We start from the raw sequence: 8,617 nt of genomic DNA on the forward strand, positions 1-8,617 counted from the left end.
AAGTGGGTAACTTGGAAGGCAAGACAAATCAAAGTGAAGTAACATATTCATGTAAGAAATGGTCTGATATCAAACTCTTGGTTCAGACCTCTAGGAGACATGGTACACAAACAGTGAATCCAATACAATTCTCTTCTCAATAATAGATTATCTGTATCTCCGCCACTCTTATTGTAGCCTTGTCTTTTATACTTATTTGTGTTGACAGACCTTCAGTCTGAAGACAGACATTTGATACATCAGATGAGATTAAAAATCTGCCCTCTATTTCGTGCGACCAAGAAAAGGACTAGCCTAGGACAGACTGTAAGTTAGGTTCAGGACTGTTGCTGCCACCATGGTGTGTCAATCAGTTATAGGGGTATTTATCACACACAGTTGAACAATAGAGGCACATGGGGGGTGGGAGGGGGGAGAGGTGGATGAAAGTGAATATGGAGGTTAGGAGTTGGGCTTGGAAGGCCTCTAGGTTGTATAGGAAACATGTGCTTTAGGATGTTTCATGCAAGGCCTTGGAGATAGGATTGGATCTTTATTAGTCATTGGATGTGTTCAAGTTCTTTACTAGTCTTATGTACGGGATACACATAGCATCCATCTTCCAATGAAATGCTTATTTGCAGGTTTGTTCTCAACAGTAAGAAAAAATCTGTATAATGCAGGAAGGCACAATTTATAGTCCAATATTTACATGAGTATTAAGGAAGGGGGGCAGTGTATAAATTGAGCAGTATAATAAGTCTGGTAGCAGCAGTTGTGATACATGTGTAGCATGCATGTATATGTGTGTACTATGTCTGTGTGCTAAGGTGCAGAGAATCAGAGCAGATGGTCAGTTCAGTTCAACTGTTCAGCAGTCTGATGGCTTGTAGATAGAAACTTTCTGAGCCTGTCGGTATCAGACCTCATGCTCGGATACAGTCTGCCCGACGGTAAGGGAGAGAACAGCTCGTGGTTGGGGTGTATGGGTTCCTTGATGATGCGTGCCTTCCTCAGGCACCATTTCAAGTAGATTTCCTGGATGGGTGGGACCACAGTCCCAGTGATGTACTGGGCCGTCTTCACCACCCGCTGGAGGGCCTTGCGGTCTAGGATGGAGCAATTCCTGTACCAGGCCATGATGCAACTGGTCAGGACGCTCTCGATGGTGCAGCGGTAGTATTTGTAGAGGACCCGGGGGTGGTATGATGAATTTCTTCAGCCGCCGTAGGAAGTACAAACGCTGTTGTGTCCTCTTGACAAGAGTTGTGGTGTTGTTGGTCCATGGCAAGTCCATAACATTAGGAACAAAACATAAAAACAGGGAATGGGCTGAACCTATAACTACAAACTAAGGAGGCTGCCTGGACTAAACACTAAACACACCTGAAAACCCACCTCTTTAAGGAATACCTGGGATAGGATAAAGTAATCCTTCTAACCCCCCCCCCCCCCTAAAAGATTTAGATGCACTATTGTAAAGTGGTTGTTCCACTGGATATCATAAGGTGAATGCACCAATTTGTAAGTCGCTCTGGATAAGAACGTCTGCTAAATGACTTAAATGTAAATGTAAATAATGAATGGGCATTATCAAACTGAGGACATGAATTTACAAAGCGATATAACATAGGGCAAAGTGAAGGCAGCATGTGAATATAGTATTTACTTATCTACAACAACGTAATAAATAAGCACTTACTTTCTCATATCATGCCCAAAGGAAAGGGGCCGCCCCCCTGACATCACCAAGCATGAACCATTACTAGGCTGCAGTCCAAACAATTAAAAGACACACCCTATCCCTCAAATTAAGTGGACACTTCTGTTGACGTATCATGACGTCTGACGAATATACACTTGCAGGGCAAGGGGCGAGGGAGGAAGGAATGATTTTTAAATGGATTGCCCTTGCCGGAAATTCATCACTCCTTCATCCCGCGATGATTGTGTTTTCAGCCACCGGTAGCTTGTGGGTGCTTTACGTGCCCTACAGTCAATTATGATTGCATGTCTACTTATATTAACTATATCATTATTAATATACGCCTACTGTATTATAGCTAGCAAATTAATTAGCTAACTAGCGTTAGCCTGCCTAGCTGGATCTTCTGATGAAGGAAAATGTTTTATTTCTACAATTTCCAAAAGATAACCAAACAAAAACATATTTACTTTTTACGAGACATGTTTGTGCCGTCATGTGCATTAGTAGCACAATTTCTAAATTATTTGCATTAGTTTTTACTTACACTTGTATGTTGACTTCTCCATTGATGTTGTTTTTAAGTTTTGGCTGACTTTTTTCAGCGGATGTACAATCGTTGCAAATTGAATTATGGGGAGTTTCAGGCCCCGGAATGAACATAATTGTACACTCGCAAACTGAGGGGCTTATGTTGCAAACTTCCCTTGCTTGGCTAATCATTTGGATCACCCTGGGGCGGCAGGGTAGCCTAGTGGTTAGAGTGTTGGACTAGTAGCTGAAAGGTTGCAAGTTCAAATCCCTGAGCTGACAAGGTACAAATCTGTCATTCTGCCCCTGAACAGGCAGGGGCACTGTTCCTAGGCTGTCATTGAAAATAAGAATTTGTTCTTAACTGACTTGCCTAGTTAAATAAATAAAACACTTCAAGATGGTTACAGGGATTCCCCAAGGGCATAAGGTGAGGGTGTGTCTCTTATGAGTTTGGTTCAAACTAGGGTATTTACCCTTATAAACTAGGAAAATACCCTTATATGACTGTCTGTGGCAAGTTACAGAGTGCAAGCAAAAACATGTCAAAACTTAAGTATCCAAAAATCACACACTAGTGAAAAATCCACACACTAGAGATGACAGATGCCCAACCTTGACTTTAGTTCTATTTTTTATTTTTCATTGCAAAGTGCATTAAATGGATCGTTTACACACATCTGTAATATTGCTCATCATTTTGGCACATATCTAGAACCAGTATGGTCAAACATCTATAAATAGAATAGCTGTTTGATTTTGTTTGGTCCAGCAATCAAGTTAAATCCATCATCAACACATAGAAAACCTGCATGATAACACCCAGTGTGGATCTGTAATATAATGTGCATAATCAATCATAGGTTTATTTGTCTGCTTTATTGGGTGCTTTACTCATATTGAAAACTAAAACCTTGTTAATGAAAGTAGATAATGATACTGTAACTGATCAAAGCATGTGGAGGCTGTAATGTTAAACATGTAATGTAAACCGTCAATACAAGTATTTATAGAACACTGTATTGTGAAGTGTAGAGTCAAAAAGGCAAAGAAGCTGGATTACTTTATTGCTTTTCATGATGTAAAAACAGAATTAATAATAACATTTCCGTCTATTTCTCCATCAACTTTGTTGTTGTTCGTGTCAAGTGTGATGTTGATATGACTGATAACATTCAGTTAATTCATTTCTACAAAGCTGGGTGTTGCTTCTAAGTGATTCTACAGTGATGTCAGTGTTTGAGAAGGAGTATAAAGCACTAACTTTTATTATATAGAATATATCATCTATTATCAGAAAATACCTCAAGACCAAAGTCAACTATCTTTAATAGTCAAAGCCTGCAAAACAATAGAGGCAATAGGCTCAGTAAATGTAAAACCCCACACAGCTTCCTTGTTAGGCTTAGTGGAGGTGTTCCAACAGTGGAGTTTGGTCATTTGTTCCTTCATGCAGCAATATAACTCATCAAAACATTTTATCTCAATATTCCTTCCTCATATCAGGTTTTGATGTTACTGTAGACCACTTTTATTGAAGCCCTGTCTCTTATGTAATAATTATTTCTAGATACAGAAGTAGTCTGAATCACAGACATTTGATACATCAGAAAAGATGGTGGCATCTGCAGTTGTATTTCTTACCATGGCAATACTCTCAGGTGAGACTTTATCTGCTGCACTCAATAAAATACAGCCACATATAGGTTAACCCTAAAAGCACCAACAAGGGCCAATTTTAAACCCAAGGGGTGAAACATGTCATCATTTCTAAACCCTTTTTTGATCCTTATGACATTTTAGGACTGTGATTGCTGTGTTAATGTAATACATTCTTCTCTGTTCCCATGACAGTAGGAATGGTTCTTCAATCAATAGCAGGTTCTTTGTCAATATTCATAGACGTAGTTTCAATGATGTTCATGTCCGTCTCTAAGGCCATACACATTTAATTAAATGTTTAACGGATTGGTGTCAGACCTTGTCAATAGATGGCTTACATGGTAAAGAAACCAATGTCATTTTGTAATTTGGGTGAACTATGCCTTTCAGCTGGTGACAAATGCTGCTTAATATTTGCTTGCACAAAAGATAGTTATTCTACTAGTCACAATGACTTCCACAGTGGCTTCTAAAATTGTCTTGATAAAATAATAATAATTATTAATAATTATAATAATTATGTTATAAGAGTGTATAAGAACTCATAAAAACTGTCTTTGGTTACAGTATTTTGTGTTTGTTTTGGAGACATGATAATCAAGCCCTGGTATTGTTTCCTCAGTTTATTGTGCTGGTCTAGAAGTGCTTCCACCTGGACCTGTGAATGGTACATTGGGAGGAAATGTGTTTTTCAAAACCAACATCAATCCAACAACGCTTAATGCAATCGCCTGGACTTTTGGTGATCCCCCTGTCATCATTGTTGACTTTCTCAGTTCTGAAGGTTCTGTGACCTGAGTGGGATATGTTGGCAGGATCAGTCTGGACAATAGAACTGGATCTCTGGAGCTCAGGAAACTGACCATTGCTGACAGTGGAGAATACAGAGTGATCCTAAGAGAGTCTGATTTAATGTATTTGTCAAATACTTCACTGAATGTCTATGGTGAGTACCCCTGAGTTCCAAAAGATGTCATTTAATGTTAAATGTGCATAGATATTGTATTGAGTTATCAACTAATGTGAATTGAATGTACTTCCATACATAAAAACAATACAAAACAAACAACAGAATGTGCTTGTTGAAATGCAGTTACTCTAGTTTTTTGATGGTGCAGTTATAATTGATTTCATGGATATCTCTTGACACTCTACTACATACATGATCCATGGTCAGAAGCAGAGCTAGTGTGAGGACCATGGGTGCGACCACCAGCGTGGGGGTCAATTCCATTTAAATTCCAGTCAATTCAAACAGTTAGCCAAACTCCAATTCAAATTTTTACTCATTGAAAACCATGGAAGATAATTGGAATTGGAAATTAAGTGTACTTCCAGAATTTACTGGAATTGAAATTGAATTAACCCCAACCCTGGTGATCACCCCAGGGACCACACACCTAGGGGCACCCTGATCCTGGAGATAAAAGAAAAAAAGAAAAGAAAAAATAACCTTTTCAACAATGATGTACCACAAACCAAAGAATTATTTTTATTGACATTGTAAAACATGGCAAAATGTATATATAATACAATATATAATACAATTTCATTAAATTCTGGAATTGGTCTGAGCTGGTGTTGCTTATTTTATAAAGCAATGTACAGCTGTCTGTCGCTGTACTCCCTTGAGGGCCTGGGACTGGCAGGTGCCTGGGAGGGACCAGGGTCTTCAAACTGATTATTCCTTTATTTAGTAAGTTTGTTAGTTTAAAACTACTAATAGTCTACTTCATACAGCACCAATACAACATGAAAATGATTTTCCTGAAAATTATTCGACAATAGTATTAAATGAAAACAGATTGTTTAGCCAAGCCTTTTCAATGTTCATATTACATTTTTTCAATCGTTTCACAACCAAGAGACTATAGGCCATTATTGAACATGCAGCTACTGTAATAAAGCAGGCAATGTATTAGGCTACATCATTTTCAAACATTTTCCAAAATGCAATTAGCAGAAAAACACCTTTCTAAAGGGCAACTGATGCCAGCGGTTTCATGTGACAGGGGTAAAAAATCTCTGTTAGAAACGTAGAATGAGTGGAAATCTAAAGATGCAGGATGGGTTGCTAATATGACTAGACTTATAAAAAAAGTGGCTATCTAAAACCTAATAGGGTAGGATTGTGCCTTTGGCTTCTGGACAATGAAAGAAAGTTGATATAAAAATGGATAGAACAAGAGAGAAATGCTGGTTTCAATGACATATGAGGAATATTTCTAAAATGATTCCCTAAACGTTTCTATGGTCGGATTTTGGCTACAGGCCACTTCGAAGCAAGGTTAAACATGCGTCATAATAGGCTATGAAGTAAAACTCTGTTTTCACACGCGATTGTATGTAGAAATGTTGCACAATGACTGGGATTTTAAGAACACATGATCAACGAGCTGTGATCTCTCGCTTTGCTCAAACTAAGCTCTGTATGCGGTGTGCAGTAGCGCATCTTATAAATAAGTTAGATGACAAAATAACCTACTAACAGCCTAATTTGCTTTTATGATGGGACATATCATCTATTAATTTTAAAAGATTTGCTAAGGACTTGTCATGTCAAATAGTGTCCCCTGGCCAAATAGTGTCCCCCTCTACGTTATTGATGGGATTCGATGAGTTCTAGCTTCTGTTTCTAGGGCTGTTGCTAGAACTTCAGGTTGGTTTTCACAGCTGTTTCACAAGGTGTTCAATATTGTAAGTTGTAAGGTATCCTTTGATGGTATTTATTTGTTCCACATTATTCATTGTTGTAGCCTAGGACCTACAATAGATACATATACATTCAACCACAAGGGTGCACTAATGAGCTATGTGAGTAAAAAGACAAGCCAGTGTATGAATCAAAAGGATTTGCACATGAATGGAGTGGAATTAGCTGACTTCGTGATCTGTAAGGTGTCATTTTAATGTCAAGCAGATCACACGTTTTCTTTGCAATTCCCGAAACGTAGCAATGTTTAAGACATGGATTTCATGTTGTAATGTTAACAAAAGGATTTGCACAAGTAGTTCTAATAAATTGTTTCATTTTATTAGCTAAACCAAACTTGTTTAAACAGTGAAACTGTCACGGAAATCAGCCTCGTTTGCATAGCGATGATGAAAAGAACGTCATTTAGAATGTAACGATCTCCATTTTTTTATCATTAGGTCATCGCACCGTTGATATAGCAATAGACGCTAATACTTTATGGAATCCCATTGTGACGTAGAGGGGGACATTATTTGGCCGGGAGACATTATTTGGCATGACAGTCCCCTCGAGAGCGCACTACCCCATCTGTGCTGATACTCAAGCTCCGCGCCTGTCCATGGTAATGTGACACCAGTGGTGTACATTTTTTAAGTACAAATACTTTAAGTACTACTTACACAGTTTTTTGGGGGTATCTGTACTTTACTTTACTATTTATATTTTTGAGAACTTTTACTTCACTACATTCCTAAATAAAATAATATAATAATAATAAATACTTTTTACTCCATACATTTTCCCTGGCACCCAAAGGTATGCGTTACATTTCCAATGCTTAGCAGGATAGGAAAATGGTCCAACTCACGCACTTATCAAGAGAACATCCCTAGTAATCCCTACTGCCTCTGACCTGGCAGACTCACTAAACACAAATACTTTGTTTTGTTTGAAAATAATGTTTGAGTATTGGAGTATGTCTCTGGATATCCGCTAATTAAAATAACAACAAAATCGTGCCGTCTGGTTTGCTTAATATAAGGAATGTGAAATTATGTACTTTTACTTTTGATACTTAAGTATATTTTAGCAATTACATCTACTTTTTGATACTTAAGTATATTTAATACCGAATACTTTTAGACTTTTACTGAAGTAGTATTTTACTGTGACTTTCACTTTTACTTGAGTCATTTTCTACTTCTTCTACCACTGTGCAAGATGAAAATAAAACTAACATGTTTCCCCTATTCTTTTTCCCAAACCACAATAATTAGTATTATCTCATCTTGTACTAATTTCACAGAAGCAGTATTTGGTGCTACTATCACAATTACCCCAAACCCACCAATCATCGAGGGGGGCTCTGTCACGTTAACCTGTGATGCAGCTGGCTTCAACATCACCAGAGACTGGATGAAGAATGGTCATCCTGTGTCTTCTGGTGACAATATCATCTTATCTGAGGATAAGAGAGTGCTGTTCATAAAGAAGAGAACAGACAGTGGAGAATACCTGTGTAGAGTCAGCAACCCTGTCAGCTCTGAAAATGCCAGTGACACTGGGAATGTAATCTGTAAGTACTTCCCTATAAGCCTGGGGATAAATGTACCAGATAAATGTACCAACAACAGATGCACGTAAAAAGAATATAACAATGAATGAACACACACTTTACACCAACCATTATGACTCTACCGTCACACTGATTACAAACTAATAAACTTGTAGCTATGACTAACTGGTGATCTCTGTGTTACAGATGGACCTGATGGTATGGAAATCAAGGGTCCAACTGAAATAGAAGTAGGACAGAAGTTTACATTGGCCTGCTCTGCTGACTCCACCCCCCTGCTAGTTACACCTGGATGCACAATGAGACAGAGATACCTGGACATTCACCTGAGTTCACTAAAGAGAAGAGTGAATACTCTGACAGTGGAGATTACACCTGTACAGCAACAAATTATGTCACTGGGAACAAAACATCTGTGGTCCATAAACTGTCTGTAAAAGGTCAAGTTAGAAGTTTTAAGGACAATATG

General features: G+C 38.2%; 1 long non-coding RNA gene across 1 annotated transcript; it reads left to right on the forward strand.

Moving 5' to 3' along the window:
• Positions 1–3,531: 3,531 nt before the first annotated feature.
• On the forward strand, positions 3,532–8,414 carry LOC115184165 (uncharacterized). The gene is made up of 4 exons (XR_003874210.1): positions 3,532–3,876; positions 4,500–4,823; positions 7,879–8,148; positions 8,335–8,414. It is a non-coding gene; the product is annotated as an uncharacterized LOC115184165 (long non-coding RNA).
• The last annotated feature ends 203 nt before the right edge of the window (positions 8,415–8,617 follow it).

This window comes from Salmo trutta, chromosome 3 (assembly GCF_901001165.1).
Source record: "Salmo trutta chromosome 3, fSalTru1.1, whole genome shotgun sequence".
NCBI classification, from domain to species: Eukaryota; Metazoa; Chordata; class Actinopteri; order Salmoniformes; family Salmonidae; genus Salmo; species Salmo trutta.